The sequence below is a fragment of the Trichechus manatus genome, unplaced genomic scaffold (genome assembly GCF_000243295.1).
Source record: "Trichechus manatus latirostris isolate Lorelei unplaced genomic scaffold, TriManLat1.0 scaffold00011, whole genome shotgun sequence".
Lineage (NCBI taxonomy): Eukaryota > Metazoa > Chordata > Mammalia > Sirenia > Trichechidae > Trichechus > Trichechus manatus.
Genome location: NW_004443947.1, coordinates 3,415,775 through 3,438,542, shown reverse-complemented (window position 1 = coordinate 3,438,542; position 22,768 = coordinate 3,415,775). Strand labels below are relative to the sequence as shown.

At 41.6% G+C, this 22,768-nt stretch overlaps 1 protein-coding gene across 3 annotated transcripts in view; it reads left to right on the top strand.

The window, feature by feature from the left end:
• The first annotated feature begins 500 nt into the window (after positions 1–500).
• Positions 501–22,768, top strand: part of SFXN1 (sideroflexin 1) — a 63,064-nt gene continuing 40,796 nt past the window's right edge. Inside the window, exons 1-2 of one of the 3 annotated variants that reach the window (XM_023726493.1) lie at positions 629–644; positions 864–1,203. The gene's annotated coding sequence lies outside the window, so the exon portion shown is untranslated. Of the gene's footprint in view, positions 645–840; positions 1,204–22,768 lie in introns of those variants that run through there. The other 2 variants (XM_023726494.1, XM_004371178.2) reach the window with 2 other exon arrangements.

Sequence of the window (22,768 nt, the reverse complement as noted above, 5' to 3'; positions counted from 1 at the left end):
ACTGGTTGACCGCAGTAGCTCACTACTGACTTCTCCCTGCATCCTCCTACTCGCTCCTACAGTCTATTCTCCACACAGCAGCCAGCGTGGCTGTTTTAAAGACATATATCAGAGGGTGTCATTTGCCCCCTAAAATCATCTTGCAGCATCTGTGGTGCCAATTTCCACACTCTGGGAAACACTGGTTTAAGTGAATAAATGACTGAATGAATGCTGACTCCATGCAAGGCTCTGAATAAAGAAATTATTCAGTAAGGGGTAGTCCATTGGGGAAACCAAAATCTAAACCAATGGTATTAGCCTGAACAGAGAGCCACATGACTGTGAGGATGAACTTGGGGAGCTGCGGAAGGAGACGCAGAGCCTGGTGAGGAGTCTGAAGCAACAGCGTGGGCCCTAGGGGATGCTGCCTCGACCGGGGGTAGGACTAGGTGACTGTACAGAGACCTGAAGGGCGGGTTCGCGGCATCCGCAGGCGGGGCGCAGCCGGGCCCCTCGGTTCCGGGGCCGGGGCGCGCGCACGCGGGGACGCGCTAGGGGTGGCGGCATCGCGGAGCCGCTGTGGCGGGAGAAGCGTTTCCGGTGGCGGCGGAGGCAGCGCTGAGCCGGACCTGGGAGTACGCTGGCGGCGGCCCAAGGAAGCAGTGAGTGGCGGGTGGAGGGCCGGCCAGGCGGGTTTGGGAACACGCGGGGAGCCTCGTGGAGGCGCGGGGCGCGCAGGCTCGGGCGAGGGGCGCGTGCCCACTGGCCGGCTGCCAGGAGACCCCCGGGCTCAGAGGTCGCAAGCCCTCCGCGGTGCCGGGGGCTTCCTGGACCCGGGGTCTCTACACCTCAGGGACCCCTGCCATCCGGCTGCCTGACAGCTCCCTATCGCCAGCACCCTGAGGACCCCGTTCCCTCTGCGCCCCCACGGTGGAGCGGGTCTCTCGTTCGAGGGGAGGGACGTTCAATCTATCCACGCCCCCGCGCGCTCTGCCGTGCTGTCCGCGGGGGCAGCGTGTCGAAACGCCGCGGAGAGGACACCCAAGATGGCTGCCGCGGGGACGGGCGACCGTGCACACAGCGCGAGCGATTGCTGAGTGTGACCAGGTGGTACCCGACCCTCAGGAGCCTCAAGCTCCTTAACTCGAGCTGAGCTGGAAGTCAGAGAGAAGACGTCCCAGCCCCTTCCCTAGAACTTGCAATCTGATAGGGAAGAGATAGGTAAGTAGATTCTTGGAATAGTAGTAAGCATAAGGCCTTGCGTTTCCTTGCTGTCCTCATGATCTTTCCTATGTGTCTCAGGTCTCTAACTTTCCCTGAATGATAACCACTGTACCTACCAAGTGTGTGCCAGGCAATGTAGGTCCATTTACTTTTACATTCTTCAGTCCTGCCAGGTACTTAATGTTATCCCCATACTCCAGATGACAAAGCTGAGGCTCACAGAGGTTGAGTAAGTTGCCCAAGTCACACAGCTGGCCATCCTTAGAGCAAGGTCATCTGAGTCTCAGCTTACATGTTACCTCGTCAAAGAGGTCCTCCTTTGGCTAGGCTGTCTAAAATTGCCACCCTCATGCACACATACTTTGTTAAACATTAATCAAAACCAATTGCCTTTGATTCCAGTTCAGACTCATGGCAACCCCATGTGTGTCAGAATAGAACTGTGCCCCATTGGATGTTCAATGGCTAGATTGCCAGGCCTTTCTTCCAAGGTGCCTCTGGGTGCCTTTCAGATAACAGTCTAGTGCGTTAACTGTTTGCACCACCCAGGGCTCACTCTGTATTTTTTCCTCAATAACATTTGTCTCTAGTTGAAATTAACTGTGTTTATTTGTTTCTTTTATTCTCTTCATGTGAGTGGGGGACTATGTTTGTCTCGTTCACCTGTCTGTTCCCTGCACCTAGCAATTGCCTGTACAAAATAGGCCCTCAATAGATGTTGTTGAATGCCTGAATGAAAAAGTCTAGCTCTGCTTAACTTCAGAGCCAATATACTCAACCACTCCATGGTCAACTGCCTTCTGAGCCCCATGGCATTTTGTTTGTACTTTTCTCACAGTCCTTATCTCCTATCCTGCTTTGTCTTCTGCATTTTGACTTGAGTGCCTCTGGATTTTATCTTCCTTTGTCCATTCACAGTTTACTGAGTTTCTTTCGTATTTAGGCAATGTAATAGGTGCAGGAGGTTATATAGGTAGTAAGGGGCTTTGCAGCTTTTGTGGTGCTGGAAGAAGATTCGATATACAAAATATGTAAGATGAGTGAGAAATGTTTGGGAGGATGAGTGGAGGCTCTACGAAGTTCTGGAACCTCAAACGGGTCCTTTCTCCACTCAGGACTGCAGGTGTCTCCTCGCTTGCAAAAATGATCGTGTTTGGAGAGGGGGATTTGTCAATTCCCACCCACCTCTAATGTAAAATTGCTCTAAATATGTATTCAAGAATTAGATTGAGTGCACAGGCTTTTGGGTCTTAGGAATCTTCCAAAGGGGACAATATGCATCATTGCAGTTGTCAGAGCGGCAACCTCTATAATTCAGGGTCAGTAAAATGTTTAGAAGGAGCCCTGTTGGCGCAATGGTTAAGTGCTCAGCTGCTAACCTAAAGGTTGGCAGTTCGAACCCACTCAGTGACTCCACTGGAGAAAGACCTGGTGGTCTGCTTCCATAAAGATTATAGCCAAAAAACCCCTTGGGAGAGTTCTGCTCTGTCATATGGGGTCACTGTGAGTCGGAATTGACTTGATGGCACCTAACAACAACGAAATGTTTAGAATGCTCTGAATATTCTGTGAAAGTTTTGTGAAATTCCGTGGGGATGTGTATAGGAAGGTATCAACTGGGAGGGAACATCCCTTGCCCCTCCTCGATTGCTGCAAAGAAAGCTGAGGGGACAGCCAGGGCAAGTGGAGTAGAATGGAAAGGAAGCAACGATCGCTAAAACTGACCCACCATCTAACTTCTTTGCTTTCTGATGCCTTAGAATAAAATACACCCTGCTATGCAAGCACTAGTGAGATGCATTTAGTTGGGGTATAATCATGACTGAGACTAACCTTTCACTTGAGGTTAAAGGTAAGAAATCAGTTGCAGTAAATCATTAAAAAAAAAAAAAGGTGGATGATTGTTGTCTTAGAAAGTGAAAAACCATTAAGTTAGAATATGTGTCAAACCTACTCTTACTGATACAAAGTCCAAAGTTACTAAGTTTTTCAAGTTAAGTACTTAATTTGTAAGGTATTTCCATAGCTTTTGGTATGTATAATCTGTCAGTTGATTCTTTTAAGTGGGTGGTAATATAGTCAACTGAATACATCCAAAATGTTACAGTTTGTTAGTCTGTTATCACTTTTACAGACTGATGCCACCATCTAAAGTGGAAATCAATAGGTTTTTTTGTTTTGTTTTTTTGAAAACAGCTAAGACCTTTACCCACCCTTAGAATGTTGCTTAAGAAACCTAAGCCCACAGTTCATCTTGAGGACTAGAATATGAGCAATGATTGTCTTGTCACATGGGGGTTTTAAACTTAACAGGAGGGTGAGATCTGTATTGGGGGAGGTGGGGGAGAAAAGCAGAAGACAATAAATTCTCCATGTCTTCCTGATTCTAGACAGGCCCCAGGTCTTCACACAGAGCTATCCCTGTGTCTTAGGGTTCTCTAGAGAAAGAGAGACAGTGATATATACATATACATATGTCTGGGTGGCACAAACGTTAAGTGCTTGACTACTAACCAAAAGATTGTTGGTTCAAACCCATCCAGAGGTGCCTCAGAAGACAGGCTTGGTGATCTGCTTCCAAAAGATCACAGCCTTGAAAACCATATGGGGCATAGTTCTATTCTGACACACGTGGGGTTGCCATGAGTTGGAATGGACTCGATGGCAACTAACAACAACATACACACATAGATAGAGAGATTGAGATTGATTTACTTCAAGGGACAGGCTCATGAGATTGTGGAGGACTCGCAAGTCCAAGGAGCACTGGTGATAACAGTGGTTAAACGCCTGGCTGCTAACCAAAAGACTGGCAGTTTGAGCCTACCAACCGCTCCTCTGGAGAAAGATGTGGCAGTCTGCTTCTATAAAGATTTTCAGCCTTGGGAACCCTGCGGGACCTTTCTACTCTGTCCTACAGGGTCACTATGAGTCAGAATCAACTCGACAGCAATGGGGTTGTGGCAAGTCCAAAAATCCGTTGGTCAGGCAGCAGGCTTAAGACTCCTGCAAGCTTGCCTCCCAAGAGCCACAGGTCAGGCAAAGGGTAGAGCATAGAGTTAAGCTCTGCCAAAATGTCTATTTATATTCTGGAGTCAGAACACACAGTAGGGAAACTCCGTTCTCAGCTGATTGACTGATTCTGTTATATTAGATTACATGATGGTAGGTAATTACATTACAGTTTACGTTAGATTACATTATGGAACAGCAGCAAGACTAGTGTTTGGCCAAACAACTGGGAACCATAACCTAGGGAAGTTGACACGTAAAATTAACCATAACAGCCTGAAACAGAGAACATGCAGCAGAAAGCCATTGCTGAGTGGAAATGCCCTTTGAAACAGTCTAACTCCTTGCCTGCATTCAACTTTCTGATCTATAATTTGACCTCCTATGTAGCCACACCCACAAGAAAGGAATGCTGTGTGGGAATGATTAGCCTAAACATTAACAGAAATTAGTAAATTGGTTTCTTAGCCTCCTTGATTTAATGTGATTATCCTTTGCAGACAGAGCATCTCTGGCCTCCAGCGGGTCAGAGGCATGGTCGAAAGTCAGCCAGAATCGAAAGTCAGACAGAATGGCTACTTCCCTGCTGGGTCACTTTGGGCATGGTATTGAATTTCTCTGAGTAGCTCTCCAAAACAGAGGGAAATAGCCTGGAAGGCTGTTAGAGGAGTTAATGAGCTAATGCATGAAAAACCCAGTGCCTGGGACATAATGGTACCCCACACACACCCCGAAAACAAAAACAAAACAAAACCAGTTGCCCTCAAGTCAACTCTGACTCATGACAACTCCATACGAGTCAGAGTAGAACTGCTCCATAAGGTTTTCAGTGGCTGTGACCTTTCGGAAGCAGATCGCCAGACCTTTCTTCCAAGGAGCCTCTGGGTGGGTTTGAACTGCCAACTTTTCAGTTAGTAGTTGAATGCTTAACCTTTTGCACCACCCAGTGTACAGCAGTGACATTGACAAGTTGTTTCATACCTGCCTGCCCCTACCTCAACAAACTGGGCAAGTAGATCCTTTCTTAACTCTTTCAAATACAGTATTTTTTACCCAACACCAAATTTCTGGTTTAACAACTTAGTTATTGTTAATTTTAGTCAGGGTTAAAGGTTGTTGTTACTAATTCCCTGATAAAGCCCATTCCCTCCTAATCTGTTTTCTGTGAAATTTTGGAAAATCCTTTTTTCTGGCAGTTAAGCATCTTCTTGGCATGTAGCTAAAAGTTTGAAATATAGTTTATTTTTGGAGAAAAAAATCTTTTTCTTAGACATTTCTGATTGTCTTCTTTGGGAAGCCCAGGCAGCCCAGCTCTCCATTTCCCTCTACCTCCCAGCCCATCACTAACAACAACTGCATTTGTGGGCAGGACTTCAGCCAAGGAGGACTAGCAGGGGCTTTCAATCATGGAGGATGGCTTGTTAAAAAGGATTCCTGCCCAAGTGCATAGACACCAAAGCTTATTAGGGCTACCAGGGATGAGTGGAGGGGAGATGGGGAGTTACGGCTTACGGGGCACTGAGTTTCTGTTGATGAAAAAATTTGAAAACATAGTGGCGATGGTTGCACAGCATGGTGAACATAATTAATGTCACTGAATTATACACATAAAAATGTTGAAATGACGAATGAAAGGGTAAAATCTTGGCTCCACTAATTTCTGGCCGAATGGCCCTTATAAAATGACTTAATTTCTCTGTGCTTCAGTTTCATCATCCATTTAATAATACTTTTTTCATCAGATTGATTTGAGATCAATTGAAATAATGTATGTAATGTGCTTACTTAGCTCAGTTCATGGCAATGAAAAGTATTATTAATGTTTTGGGATTCCTCTACTTCCTTGGTTCCAGAGGCAGGTTCTGCTGTCAGGTAGTGATACTAGATAATATGAGTAGAAAAAGAGTTTGAAGCCATGTCAGGAAGCACTTTTGTAACAAACTGCTAAGGAGTTATGGTTTCATTTAGTAATCAATTTTAAGATGCTTTTTGTTTCAAAAAAACATTTTTCTAGCAGCCTAAATATAAACTAAAGACACTCCTGGAAGTAAAGAAAAAAGTGAGAAGTCATGTTTCTGCGAAAAATGACTACTGGGAGTCAAAATTTCCCTGGATAAAGCAGGAAGAATTTCTAGCAGTGATAAGACATGGATTTAAATTGGAAAGCACAGTAAACGAAACACTTGTTACGCTTCTGGAAACAGCTGGTCTACTTGCCCCAAAGTAGCTATTCCTGTTCCTTATTTCCCCTTTCTGATAAACCAGTGTCTTTAATAATTAGGAAACTAGGCTGTCATGAAACTCTCTTGTGAATTTTGCTTTTTGAGAGTGTTTTTGAAAGATCTCTTCTCCCGTGTTTCGTTATATTTCTTCACTAATACTTCCTGCTTCTATAGGGGTGGGGAGGACCCTCACTGGGCAAGAGGAAGAGAAACTGGTGATGCTTCCTTTTCAACATGTGAGGTGTAGGCTGCTCACCTTAAATCATCATAAGTGGGTACATAAATAGGATTAGCTTTCAGGAAAGAGAATGCTGTATATAAAGTGAACTATACGTTTTCACAGCTCTGCTAGTTGAAAGTGTCAGAAAGCTATGCAGAGCATGTAGCAGAAAAATCCAGATTCTGTACCAGTGCAGGCACATTTAGATGAAACTCTGGTACAGATATATAGAGTAATGGTCAGCCAGTGAAAAATGTAAGAAGGGAATGTGATGGAATCCTAAGGGGCCTACGATAATATATCCTGTTTGTGGGCAGATACTGTTCTATGTAACTCTCTCCTCGTTTGGGAATGAATTCTGAAACATAAAATTATAGGAAGTCTATTCTTTTTTTAAAGTGACCAATAAACAAGTGAAAGGAAATATTTTTCCGACATCCTAACAGAAAATCACATAAAGGTTACATGCTAGAGTATATATTCTTAACCCAGGATCCAAAACCATGGATGAGCAATAGGGGTTTCAGCAATCTCTTGAACTTGTATGTAAATTGTATATGTGTATTGTAATTGAAAATGTGTCTTTCCCTGGGGAGAAGATGCATAAATTCCATCAGATTCTCAAAAAAAAAGTTGAAATGACAAATGTTTATTATATATATTTTTACCACAATAAAAATAAAAATTTCCTCAGACAAGCGCCCCCCCCCCGCCAAAAAAAATCCCTACCTTTCTTTAGCACTCTACAATTAATAAAGAATAGTAACCTAACCTGTCATCAAGCTTTCAGTTACGACTCATGGCAACCCCTTATGTTACAGAGTAGAACTACTCAATAGAGTTTCCTTGGCTGTAATCTTTACAGAAGCAGATTGCCGGGTCTTTCTCCCAGACTGCTGCTGGTTGGGTTCGAACCACCAACCTTTAGGTTAGTAGTCGAATGCAAACCACTTGTGCCAGCCAGGGACCTTTCAATAAAGATGAACAAAGCTGTCTTATGTACCCCAGATTGCTCATCCTTCCAACTCTGGGAGCCATCTCTTATCTCCATTTCATAGATGAAAAACTTGAAGCTCAGAGATGTAAAGTAACTTGCCCAAGGTTATGTACCTAGAAAGGAAGTAAGAGAATCAGGACTCAAACCCAGACTGTATTCATTCCAGTCCAGTTCTCATTCCAGAGTTGGCAGGGTAAATTCTCAGGAGAATGGGCCTCAGGGCAGGGAACCTCCTTCAGCAGGAACCAGCCAGAAAGAACACACCCAGCAAAAAGAGTGAATAGCTCTGGAGTCTTCTGAATACTTACATTGCCTCTGGCATGAGGATAAAAATCTTCTTTTAATGGTAGGTCATCCGTGTATACACACACACACACACACACACACACACACACACGTGCACACACATATATACACACATATATATGTATGTATGTATACATATTTACATTCTTTCCAACATAGTGTTTCCCAAAGATTCCTGATCACAGGATTATAGTATACTTCTTAAAAATCTGATTCCTAGGCCCTACTTCAAATCTACTGAATCCAAAGCTCCAAAGAGAACCTTTACAAGCTCACCACCACCTTCTGAGGGAGGCGTTGTGGAATAGAGGTTAAAAGTGGAGGGTCGGGAGCCAGACTACTTAGATTCACATCCTAGCACCACCGCTTACTTGAGCAAGTTAACTGTTAATGCCCTGTGCCTCACTTTCCTCATCTAGAAAATGGGATGGTAACTGTCTTAGTCATCTAGTGCTACTGTAACAGAAATACCACAAGTGGATGGCTTTAACAAAGAGAAATTTATTCTCTCACAGTTTAGGAGGCTAAAAGTCCAAATTCAGGGTGCCAGCTCTAGGGGTAGGCTTTCTCTCTCTGTGTTGGTTCTGTGGGAAGAGCCTTGTCATCAATCTTCCCCTGGTCTAGGAGCTGCTGAGCACAGAAACCCCAAGTCCAAAGGACCGCACTCTGCTCCTGGCACTGCTTTCTTGGTGGTATGAGGTCCTGCTGTCTGTCTGCCAGCTTCTCTTTTATATCTCGAAAGAGACTAACTTAAAACACAATCTTGTAGATTGAGTCCTGCCTTATTAACATAACTACCTTAATCCTGCCTCATTAACATCAGAGAAGTAGAATTTACAACACAGGAAAACCACATCAGATGACAAAATGGTGGACAGTCACATAATACTGGGAATCATGGCCTAGCCAAGTTTTGGGGGACACAATTCAATCCATGACAGTAACTGTATCTTTTTCAAAGAATTGTTATGAGGATTAGAGGAGATAATATAAGGAAAGCTCTTAGAATAAGTGATCATTAAATGTTAGTGGCTATGATTAGGAAATATACTAGTTTGATTGACAAAGAAACTTCGAGTAATTGGATAATGTATACAAGGTCACACAGAGTGGTTGGCAGAGCTGGAATTTGAACTCAGGTCTGCTGCCTCCAAAGGCACATACTCATCACCACTACCCAACAGTACCTCTCCTATACACCCACCATCCAGGGATTCTAATTTACAGGGCAGCTCACTGAGGTTAGGGGTGTACAGCTTGGAGCCAGGAATTCAAGTTAAGCTAACCAGCTGGTCCCGTGAATTTATTTGGAAACTACACAGATTGTCCTGGCCTAAGTGGAGCAGATTGTTAACTCACCGTGATGGCTTATGTGTGGTAGGAGGTGCTTCAGGGCCTAGGAGCCAGGGGATGGTGGCCCTCGCTGACTGTGATCTCAGGCGATTTGTCCAACTGGAATGATTCATGAGGATTCTGTAAAAACACTTCGTAATTTATAAAATGCAATACGTTTGAGTTTGTATTCCCATGGATTTTAATAATGACTTGAAAAGAAAGGAGGGAGCTAGTTAACATTTCTAGTAGGCCTATCTCCAACGAAAGGATCCTTGGCAGCACAGTGGTTAAAGTACTCGGCTGATAACTGAAAGGTCACCAGCTACTCCGTGGGAGTTTTCTAGTGCTACCATAACAAATTACAACAAATGTAGTAGCTTAATACAACATGCATTTATTATTTTACAGTTCTGGAAGTCAGAGTCTAAAATGGGTCAGCAGGGCTGCATTCTTCTGGAGGCTCCAGGGGAGAATCAATGTCCTTGCTTTTCCAGCTTCTAGAGGTGACCCCCCATTCCCTGGCTGTGGCCCATGTCCCTCTGCTGACCTCGGCTTCCATCATCACTTCTTGTCGCTGACTCTGACCCTCCCGCCTCCCTCTTTCCCTTATTAGGACCCTTGTGATTACATGGGGCTCATCCGGATGATCCAGGATAATCTCCCTGTCTCAAGATCCTAACTTCATCACATCTGCAAAGTCCTTAGCCGTGCATGTACGGCAACATATTCACAGTGTCTGAGGTTAGGGTGTGGACATACTAGGGAGACATTGTTCTGCCCACCACCATGTGTACAAGGCCAATTAATATGGACTTTCAGTGTCTGATTGGGGGCAAGGGCCCAACCACCTAGAGCCTGAAGATCAACAGTTGGATTCAAGCTCCCCCTACATTTTACAGAAGAAAGTAAACGTCTAAGATATCACCCACAGCCACCCCCTCCTATGTTAAGCATAAAGGAGAAATAGTGACAATGAGAAATACACTTTAAAAGGAAGAAAATTATTTGAAATTATTACTTTGGTGCTCACTTTTATAAGAAAGAAATAGACATCAGGCATCCACTGGGGAAAACCCCAGATGACCTAGGCCTGAGGGAAGGCAGTCAGGTCAGAGAAAGATGCAGGGAAGGAAATGGCTCATGACTTCATGTACAGCCACAGCCTGGTGGGGAGAGAGCTGGAGGTCTCCGCCAAGAGTACCAGGTGGAATCACATGCCCAACCTTGTGCTAGACCCACTGCATCAGAATCTCTAGAAGGGAGATAGCAGTCGTCCTGTTATAAAGCTCTTCAGGTTATTTTGATGTGTTCTCTTGGTTAAGAACCACTAGTCTGTGCCAGTGGCTCTGTAGGAATAAATGGTTCTACCCAGGGCCAGGTCATTGGGTAGCAGCCGTAGGCTCAGGATTCTGCACAACTTCCTGCACTTCAGGGAGTGCTTCTCATAGGATGTTTTTGCTTTTGTAAAATACCACTTCTCTTTCTCTCTCTCTCTGTCTCTCTCTAGCCCCCTGGGACTGGGTCACAAGCTAGAAGAACTCTGTTTTTCTTCATTGACTGTCTGTGCTGCCCTTCCCTATCACCCAGCCACCCAGAGCTGGGTCCACACAAATCAACTGCACAGCCTTTCTCTGAATTAGCCACCCCGATTTAAGTCAGAGACTCATTTCTGATACGGGTTCATTAATTCTCTATACACTTTCTCCTCACTTATCAACTATTTTGTTATCTGATATTTTGCATTTAAAACAATAGTAAAAAATTTACTATCCAACTATTTTGTGAATTAACTACGTACTGTTAACAAATACCAAGGTGCAAGGGGAGAGTAATGCTGGCTTTGATGGTTAAAGTTGTGTGTCAGCTTGGCTGGGCCATGATTCTCAATGTTTTGGCAGTTATGTAATGGTATAATTTGGCAATTATGTAATGATGTAGTCATCCTCCATTTTGTGATCTGATGTGGTCATCGTCCATTTTTGCATAACACCAGTTTCACATAATGACCTGGTCTTTGAAACCTAACCATGTTGATAAGTGAGGAGAGGATGTAATGGCTCACAAAATCCACAGAGACTATTACCTGTACTTACAGTTACCCATTTATTCTAACCAGATAAAATACAAGCAAAGAGATGCATCAGCCAACGTCTGGGAGAGGCCCTGGCACGAGGCTTCTGCTGTCCCCAAGGACGTGCCACCTTCTTCTATGCATGAATGTTCTCACCAACATAGGAATCACCAAAGAGAGAGCTCCACGGTCCAGTCCAGGGTCCCTTAGTCATTGGGGCCTCAGTGCATATGCATGACTCACTGAATATACATGATTGACTGCATCATGCTCTCCTCCCTTCTTGAGTGAGGTCGTTAGGGCTCCAGCCTCATTTACACATAAAGCCACCTCCATTGCTGGTAAATTTCAAGGGTTATTTTCAGGAAACTAGAGATAAAGGCCAAAGGAAGTTCTTTGTCCCACAGAAGTCATGCTTTTTCTTTCTCTCATACCCCACATCTAAGCTGTCAGAAAATCCTTTTTGTTCCATCAACAGAATGTCTAGAATCCCAGCACTTACCACCACTTTTGTGCTATGACCCAGGAGGTCTGAGCACCATCAATGCTTGTGTGGATGACTATAGTTGCCTCCCGATTGGTCCTTCTCCTTCTACTGTTTGTCTGCCTACTGTCTGTTCTCCACATGGCAGCCAGAGATACCCTTTTAAAATTTCAGTGAAATTATTTCATTTCTACAAGTGGAATGACCCAGTCACTCCCCATTTCCTTCAGAGTAAAATTCAAAGGCATGACAGTGACTTACAAGGACCTACACAGTCCAACTCCAATTTCAAACCTCTCCCCATGACCTCTCATCTCCTTATCTCCCTCTTCCTCACTCCACTCCAGCTATGTGCCTCTTGCTGTTCTTTGAAGAGACTTGACACATTCCTGCCTTAGGGTCATTGCAAAGACTATATTCTCTTTGCCTGAAATGCTCTTCCCCAGGTGTGGATATGACTCAATTCCTCACTTCCTTCAGATCTTGCTCCAGTGTTACTTTCTCAGTGAGTTCTGCTCTGATTACCCTATTTAAAAATGCTGTCGATACTCATGATCCTTCTTATCCTGTTCTGTTTCTTCCCCAAAGCCTTTTATTATAATATATAATTATATATTATATTATTACATTTTATTGTAAGGAACAGTTTACCTATCTTTTATGTTTTTTGCTTATTTCTTGCCTCCTTCCATTTCTGCCACCCCAATGTCAGCTCTAATTTTTGTCTTCTTTACTCACTGATGTAGCCCAAGTGTCTGTCACACAGTCGGCACCCAATAAATGGATACTAAAGGTAGCTGCATGTTCTAGATCTTAAAGGAGACAAAGAGCTAAAGGATTTGTCCTACTAAGAATTTCTTCTGTTTTGTATTTAAACTATAGTCTACATTTTAATCACCTCCTATCTATCCCATTGTTGAGGAAGGGATTCCCATCCTAGGGTAATGAGGATAGCCAAACACAGGACACAGCACTGGACGATGAGATAGACAGCAGTTTATTGGTCACATATACTAAAACCTGGGGAAGGAGGACGCTGCACTGAGGAACACAGCAACCAAGGACTGTGGGAGGCAGGCTTTGTAGTAACAAGAGGGTGAGGTGACCCCTGGTTCTTGCAGGAGAATGTGATTGTCTTGTTTGAACAATTCCGTGGACTGGCAGAAAACTGAAACGGCTACTCAAAATAAGCAGGAATTGCATCTGGTCCCTTTGATAAAGAGAGTTGTTTGACTAGAGGACTTTATCTGTGGGAACAGAGTAGTGAGGGAAACTGTGGGAAGCCATTTAAGGCCCTCCTGATTTTATCAGATGTCAAGGCAGCACATAATGTTGAGACTTAATTTTAAGCCTTATACTACAGTCTACTAGAGGGTAAGAACTATATATTTTTTGACCCATTGAGAAATGGGAGGAAGTTGGACCAGATTATCTCTGTCTTGTTCAGTTATAGGATTATGTGTAGCATTCATTTGTTGACATTTAAGGAAAGAAACACAGTTTGAGCTATACACATAAATGTAAATTCAGAGTGTGATCCATTAACCAGTGCTAGTGTGTGAACTATTTGTTACAGGTCCACAATAAGGTAAGGGCAGAAGTTGGAAGTAAGCATTTAAAAACTTAAAACAATTTGACAGAGTAATTTTGTATCTGTTGAACCTAATAATAGAAAGTTGGGGATTGCATTTTATATATAACTTCTTGTAATTTCACTTTTCTTGAAATTCTTTTTTATCATATTTTACAAAAATATCAGTTCATGAAGAGGATTGGAAACTAGAAAAACAAAGGGAGATCCTTCACCACAGAGAGTCTGAGGCGCACTGATCAAATGAACAGCAGGGTTAAACTTACAAAGTTGGAGTAAAAATGCTTGAAGAATTATGAGAAAACCTTCTGGACTTCTATGAATCGTCTTATAGGTCTTCAGACTGTCTTCTCCTCTAGTGGTTTTTAACTTTTTCTTCTCGTTCTTTCTCTTCTTCTTCCTCTCTTACAGTGGTAGAACCCTCTTTTCGATTGAAAATTGTCATGAAACACAGATATATAAAGCCAATAAAGCAGACCTACTCTAGCTGAATAGAAGCTTCGGGGCTCAGAATTCACCTACGTAAATTCCTTTCCACTCCTAGAGGTCCCTAAGGTACCTCAGCAGAGCCTCATGTCTCTCTAGACAAGACTACAAGACAAGGAAATTTTTGTTTTGCTTTTCATAGGTTTTATAAGTAATATGAGACCTGGTGGTACAGTGGTTAAAGCACTTGGCTGCTACCCGAAAGGTCAGTGGTTCGAACCCACCAGCTGATGCATGGGAGAAATATGTGGCAGTCTGCTTCTATAAAGATTTACAGCCTTGGAAACCCTATGGGACAATTCTACTCTGTCCTGTAAGGTTGCTGTGAGTCAGAATCGACTCAATGGCAGTAGGTTTGGTTTTGGTATAAGTAATATATTTAATATATTCTAGTTTGAAATTTAAAGTTTCTCCATACAATGACACATACATTATTTTTCACATATGTTATAGTCCTTGTATTCATGAACTTAACATGCACAATTTTGATATGTTCTAATTTGAAATTTAGGCAGTGGTTAAGAGCCGCGGCTGCTAACCAAAAGGTCTGCAGTTCAGATCCACTAGCCACTCCTTGGAAACCCTGTGGGGAAGTTCTGTTCTGTCCTGTAGGGTCACTGTGAGTCAGAATCAACTCAGTGGCAATAGGTTTCTTGTCATAGACCAATCACCCAAAGATCAGCAGGGCCAAACTTATAGTCCAACAAGGTCATGTGTATTGGGTCATTGCAGTGAGGGAGACTGCACATTAGAGGACTCGTACCATGTTTCATCAAACAAAGGAAGACATTGGTCTAGTCTAGCATTTTGGAGAACAGTGGCATTTAGGTGAAAGTTAAATGGAGCAGTATTTTGATAAGTTCAGAGCAAAGCAGACCTGGGTGTATAGGTCTGGACTGTGACACGGACCCAAGCCCCTGTTTCCTTCGAACCTACAAAGTTAAGATGGATGCAGGATATTATGTCCAGAAATTCCCTTACCTGAAGCTGTACCGGGGTTGGAAATCAAAGCTGCTTTTCTGTGTCAGCATTGGGATGTTCCATTCCTCCTGCTATGATTCCAGACAGTAAAGTTTCTGACAATCTGTGATTGTTGAGAACGAGGCTTCTCAGTGAAATACGAAAGCAGCAGTCTCTCAAAAGGGGGTTGTTATGACACTTTCCATCTGTACTCTGACTTTGGGAGAAATACTGTTTCCTATAAAGTTTGCAAGGCAGCCGGGTGGCACATATAGTTAATTGCTCAACTACTGGCTGAAAGGTTGGCAGTTCAACCCCACCCAGAGGTGCCTCAGAAAGTCAGCCATTGAAAATCCTGTGGAGCAGTTCTATTCTGACATACATGGGGTCACCATGAGTTGGAATTGACTCGGTGACAACTAACAACAGCAGCATACATACATTTCGCACATGCCTTTATCTGTGCTCATTATCCCAGCCTGACTTATGATGGCAGAGCTGAGATTTACTTTCCCACTCTGTACACTGACTATTTGTTTCACGCACACTTGGTTACTTGCATCTGTGGACGTAATATGCACAGTTTTGACCCAGTGATCAAGGATGCATATTAATTTGAGATTTTGATAAACTACAAATTATAAGACTGCATAGCATCTGCACCTGACATCTTATAACTTGTGAAGCACTAAAAATTACCTGGGATGAAAAATGATCTGGGAAAGAAAACTACTATCAGAGCTGGTGTTAGAAATGTAGGAAACGAGAAGAGGTAAAAGAAAGTAATGTTTTGAAGTCTTAAATGTAGAGAGATCTCATCTAAGGAAATTACCAGTTATGAGGAAAGAAATTCACGGTCAAGGATGCAACATTATTAATGATGATGAAACTCCAAAAATAACAAACGTTAAAGCCACTGTTGTATATCCATAGTGAATATTTAATGCCATGAGAAATCTCCACTTATGAAATAAGTGCAAAGAAAAAAAAATCAGGATATTGAAATATAAAGTAGGATATCAACTTAATTTTTTCAGTTTTGTGATAATATGTATAGAAAGTGTCTTCAAGGAAATGTACCAAAACAATAGCAATGATTATTTCAGAATGGTTGGATTATGGGTGATTCTGTTTTTTATCCTTTATTTTCTACAATAAGCTTGTATTATGCAGAATACTACAATAAACATGTCTTACAACAATACGGTGCATTTCTAAAATAAGTATGTATTACTCAGAAAAAGAAATTAATTACTTTTGGAAAAAAAGTAATAGTTCTTAGCCAGAAAATGGAAATTTTATGTTGGAAATTATATGCTACTGTGTTATACATAAGTGTGCAGCTAGTGGAGCTGTCAGATACGTTTTTTCCACTATTTTCCTGGTAAGTTGAAGAACATAGTTTTAAATTTTTGATTGGTGGTTTATGTCCAGAACAAGGTTGAGTGAATTTGAATCTCTTTAATTGTATTATATTTAGCACTTAAACCTCTTTGCATAATTAATCACTTCTAATAGTGGGAGGAGCCCTGGTGGCACAGTGGTTAAATGTTCGACTGCTGACTGAAAGGTTGGAGGTTTGAACCCACCAGCTGCTCCATGTGAGAAAGATGTGGCAATCTTCTTCCGTAAAGATTACAGCCTTGGAAACTCTATGGGGCAGTTCTACTCAGTCCTGTAGGGTCGCTGAGTCAATGTCGACCCAATGGCAATGGGTTTTACTAGTAGGAAGAGAGAGAAACAATTAGTGAACCAGAATGCAGAAGTCATTTCCAAATGTTGGTGAGGATGTAGGAAAATTGGGCTCCTTACTCATTACTGGTGGGAATGAACCAATATAGATACAAAACTTTGACAACTTAACAACAAAAAGACAAATAACCTAATAAAAAAATAGCAGAGGAAGAGGTGGAGTCAACATGGCGCTATAGACAGAAGCACCACACCATCCCTCCAAAGCAAAGACCCGAAAAACTAAGTAAAACAGAGACAAATGTCAATCCTGGAACTGTAAGCATCAAATGAAAAGATAAAGAGCTCAGCCAAGCACTGAATTGAATAAACTGACAGAGAACAGAGAGCGAGGAGAGATATCTGTGGAGGTCCCCTATCAGTCAATGCAGCACAGATTCACCATCTTGGACTCCTGTCAGAGATGGGTGGACCAAGAGTATGGGAAAGCAGCTTCACGGAGCTCCCAGCAGGAGACAGAGTACCTGGTAACCAGCATTATATGCCTTCCCACCCCCTATCCTTCTGCCTGCTCGACCTCTGCTGCTTCATAGCTGGCTGCTGTAGCTCAGCCAGACGGAAAGTGCGGGGTCCCTGCCGCTTGGATTCCCCCTGCCCACATCAGAGATCAGCGGACAGGGAGTATGGGAAAGCAGCTTCAAGGAGCTCCCAGCAGGAGACAGAACAACTTGTAACCAGCAGTATACGCTTTCCCACACCCCACCCTTCTTCACCCCTGCTCAGCCTCCTGTGCTTCCTGTGGCCACAGTCTCTTGGCCAGGAGGCACCGACTTCAGCCCTGTGCCACTTGGATTTGCCACACTCACACTGGCTAGCTCCCTGAGTGCATTTGTTTGTTGTTGTTGTTTTCCACTTCTTTTGGTTTCTTCCATACCTTTCACCACCTCCCCGTCCTTTCTCTCAAACACCTGGCTCCATGTGCCATCTTAACTTCTTCTTGAAAGGCTGTGAAACACCTCTCTACTGTGGAACTGCTTCCTGGCCCGCACTGCCATGCTGGTGGGATCCCTGAGGTTTTTTTTGTTTGTTCCTTTTGATCTGTTCTGTTTTGTTTGTTTGTTAGTTTTCTTTTTCTTTTCTCAGCTTTGAAGCCCCTTCTAGCCAGGCTGTACTGTGTGGCTTGGAAGCTACTTCCCTGGTCTGTGCAGGCATGTGTTGGGATCCCTGGGGGCATTTCTTTTTTCTTCTTTTTTTTTTTTATATTTCGCTCTTTTTTCCTTTTGTGTTCATTTCTCAATTTCTCATCTCGCTATACTTCTCTTCCTGTCTCCTGAATACCTGGCGCTGTGTGACATCTGTACCCCTTCTAACCAGGCTGTACTTAGCAGCCTGGGAGCCACTTCCCCGGTCTTCGCAGCTGCACCGGTGGGATCCCTGGGAGCTTTTTTTTAATTTTCTAATTTGTATTTATTTTTTCTTTTTCTCTTTTTTTTATTTTTCTCCATTTCTTAGTTTCTCATCTCTCCACCCAATGGCAAGCTCCCTTAGCACTATTTTTGTTTGTTTATTTTCGGCTTCTATTTCTCTCTCCTCTTTCCTATACCCATCTTAGCTCCACACATCACATCATCTCCTCTCCTTCTTGCCTACCTGCACCATGGCCTGAACATCACACCCCCAAGCAGCACAGGCACGGCCTACTGGAACCTGCCCTGCACTGATTTCCAGCCTACTCTGTTAGCTCTAGTATGTGCTACAAACAACCCATCCCAGCTCCTCCCCTTCAGCTGGACCTGCCCTGCTGAACCATAGCTGAGCAACTAGCCCTGCCCATTGGACAAGAAAGTGAAAAGAATGATGATCACAGACAAGCAAACAACAAAGAACGCACAGCCTTCCTGCTCAGACATAACCAAATAAAACAAAAAAGCAGGATGAAACAAACCTACAGTCAACAAAAGAAGAAAATAACTACTGAGTGTCCCAAAGACAGCAGACAATATCAAAACATATTAAAAAAAAAAAAGGATGGTTCCAGTGGGCATCCAAAATAAAACACCAGATGACTTCCCAGTAGAAGAAAAGGCACTAGAAATACCTAATAGGGAATTCAGATCTCTAATATTCAGAGCTATCCAGGAGTTGAAGCAAAAAGCAGACACAAATGAGGAAAAAATAGACAAATTCCTGGAAAAGGCAGACAAGTTCATGGAAAATACAGACAAAAAAATGGAAGAATTCAGGAAAATAATACAGGAAAAAATGCTAAAATAAATTCACAACTAGAAATCATAAAGAAACAACAGTTAGAAATTCAAAAGATAAACAACAAGATTTCAGAAATGGACAGTGTCATAGAAGGGCTGAGGAGCGGGTTTGAAACAATGGAAGACAGGATCAGTGAAATTGAAGACAAACACTTGGATACAACTCTGAGGAAAAATCAGAAAAAAGAACAAAGGAAAATGAAGAAACTGAGAATTATGTGGGATACAATCAAAAGCAAAAATTTGCGAGTGATCAGAGCTCCAGAGACAGGAGAAAACAGAAAACACAGAAAGGATCATTGAAGAACTGCTGACAGAAAACTTGCCCAATATCACGAAAGATGAAAAGCTCACCATCCAAGAACCTTAACAATCCCCATATAGGATAGACCCCAAAAGAAAATCACCAAGGCATATGATAATCACACTCGCTAAAATCAAAGACAAAGAATCCTGAGAGGAGCTTGAGAAAAAAATTCACATACAGAGGAGAAACAATAAGACTAAGCTTGGATTATTCAGCAGAAACTATGCAGGCAAGAAGGCAATGAGATGACGTATATAAAATCTTGAAAGAAAAAAATTGCCAGCCAAGAATAATATATCCTGCAAAACTCTAGTTCAAACATGATGATGAAATTAGGAATTTCCAGATAAACAGAAATTAAGGGAATAAGTAAAAACCAAACAAAACTTACAAGAAATATTAGAGAGTCCTTCGGTCTGACAACAAAAACAACATCAAACCACAGCCTGAATCTAGGATGCAAGATTGTACAAGCCAGATACCAACCTAGGAAATAAACTTTCAAGGAATATCCAAAACTAAAAGCATTATAACAGGGAACCAGGGAAGTTAATCTGTAAATAACAACACGAGAACAATAAAATAGGGAATAAATAGTATAGGTATAGAACCTTCTAATGGAGAGGAAGGCAAGACTATACCAAGTAATAATAGACTGGTTCAGACCTAGGAAGATACAGGTAAATTTCAAGGTAACCACAAAGAAAGTTAACAAACCTACTCATCAAAATAAAGAAGAAAAACTTAAAGTCTCAGTAAAAACAAAATCTACAAAAACAAAAGAAATGAAAAAAAAATCCACAAACGAAAGGAATTCAGCACAGGAGAGTAAGAGGAACAAAGAAAACGTCAGCACCACAAAAAAAAAAAAAAAAAAGCACTACAAAATAATAGCAGTAAACTCACACCTATCAACAATTACACTTAATGTAAACGGCCTAAATGCACCCATAAAGAGACAGAGAGTGACAGAATGGATTAAAAAACAGGATCTATCAATATGCTGTCTATAAGAGACACAGTTTAGAAAGAACATAAATTTATCAAAAATCAAAGGATGGAAAAAAATGTATCAAGCAAACAGGCACCAAAAAGAGCAGAGTGGCAATACTAATCTCAGATAAAACAGACTTTAAAACAAAATCCACCATAAAAAACAAAGAAGGGCACTATATAATGATTCAAGGGATGATCCATCATGAAGTCATAACCATAATAAACATCTACACATCTGATGATGGAGCTCCAAAATACATAAAACAAACTCTAACAGGACTGAAAAGAGAAATTGACAGTTCCACAATAATAGTCGGAAACTTCAACACACCACTCTTGGTAAAGGACAGAACATCTAGAAAGAAACTCAGCAAAGATACAGAAGACCTAAAAGTCACAATCAGCCAACTTGACCTCATAGACATATATAGAACACTCCGCCCAACAGCTGCAAATTACACACTCTTTTCCAACACACATGGAACGTTCTCCAGAATAGACCACATCTTAGGCCACAGAGCAACCCTCAACAAAATCTGATACATTGAGATAATACAAAGTATCTTCTCTGATCACAGTGCTATCAAGGTGGAAATTCACAACAGGAAGAGCAAAGCAAAAAAATCAATTACATGGAAACTGAATAACACCGTGCTTAAAAACCACTGGGTAATAGAAGAAATCAGAGATGACTGCAAAAAATTCCTAGACTCAAACAAGAATGAAAACACATCATACCAAAACCTTTGGGATGAAGCAAAGGCATTCCTCAGAGGACAATTTATAGCAATAGATGCACACATCAGAAAAGAAAGGACAAAATCAAAACATTAACTATACAACTCAAACAAATAGAAAGAGAACAGCAAAAAAGGCCACAGCCACTAGAACAAAGGAAATAATAAAGATCAGAGCAGACATAAATGAAATAGAGAATAGAAAAACAATAGAAAGAATCAACAAAACCAAAAGTTGGTTCTTGGAAAGGATTAACAAAATTGACAGACCACTGTCCAGACTGACAAAAGAAAAACAGGAGAGGACACAAATAACCCAAATAAGAAATGAAATGGGGGACATTACAACAGATCTGACTGAAATAAAAATGATCATAACAGAGTATTATGAAAAACTATACTCCAACAAATTTGAAAACTTAGAGGAAATGGAAAATTTCCAGAAATACACTACCTACCCAAACTAAAACAAAGTGATGTTGAAAATCTGAACAGACCCATAACAAGAGAAGAGATTGAAAAGGTAATAAAAAAACTTCCAGCAAAAAAAAAAGCCCTGTCCCAGATGGCTTCACTGGAGAATTCTACCAAACATTCAGAGAAGAGCTTGTACCAGTACTACTCAGACTATTTCAGAACATAGAAAAGGAAGTGACACTTCCGAATTCATTCTGTGAAGCCAGCATAACCCTGATACCAAAACCAGGCAGAGATACCACAAAAAAACAAAATTATAGACCAATATCTCTCATGAATATGGATGCAAAAATTCTCAACAAAATTCTAGCCAGTAGAATTCAGCATCATATAAAAAAAAAAATACACCACAACCAAGTAGGATTCATACCAGTTATGCAAGGGTGGTTCAACATTACAAAATCAATCAACGTAATCCACCACATAAATAAAAGGAAAGAAAAGAATCACATGATCATCTCAACTGATGCAGAAAAGGCATTCGACAAAGTCCAACACCCATTCCTGATAAAAACTCTCAATAAAATAGGTATAGAAGGGAAATTTCTCAATATAATAAAAGGAATCTATGCAAAACCAACAGCTGGTATCATTCTTAATGGAGAGAGGCTGAAAACATTTTCCTTGAGAAGAGAAAGAAGACAAAGATGCTCTTTATCACCACTCCTATTTAACATTGTGTGGGAAGTCCTAGCTAGAGCAATAAGGCAAGAAAAAGAAATAAAGGGCATCCAAATTAGTAATGAAGAAGTTAAACTGTCCCTATTTGTGGATGATGTGATACTATACATAGAAAACCGAAAAGACTCCACAAGAAAACTGCTGGAACTAATAGAAAGATTCAGCAGAGTAGCAGGATACAAGATAAACATACAAAAATCGGTTGGCTTCCTATACACCAATAAAGAGAAAGATGAAAAGGAAATCAGGAAAACAATACCATTTATAATAGCCCCTAAAAAAAAAAATACTTAGGAATAAATCTAACCAGGGATGTAAAAGACCTATACAAAGAAAACTAATAACACTACTGCAAGAAACCAAAAGAGATCTACGTAAATGGAAAAACATACCATGCTCATGGATAGGTAGACTCAATATTGTGAAAATGACAATTCTACACAAAGCAGTTGGCAAATACAATACAATCATGAGCCAAATACCAACAGTATTTTTTAAAGAGATGGAAAAAAACAATCATTAACTTTATATGGAAAGGGAAGAGACCCCGGATAAGTAAAGCACTATTGAAGAAAAAGAAGAAAGTAGGAAGACTCACACTATCTTACCTTAGAACCTGCTATACAGCTATGGTAGTCAAAACAACCTGGTACTGGTACAATGACAGATACAATGACCAGTGGAACAGAATTGAGAACCCAGATGTAAATCCATCCACCTA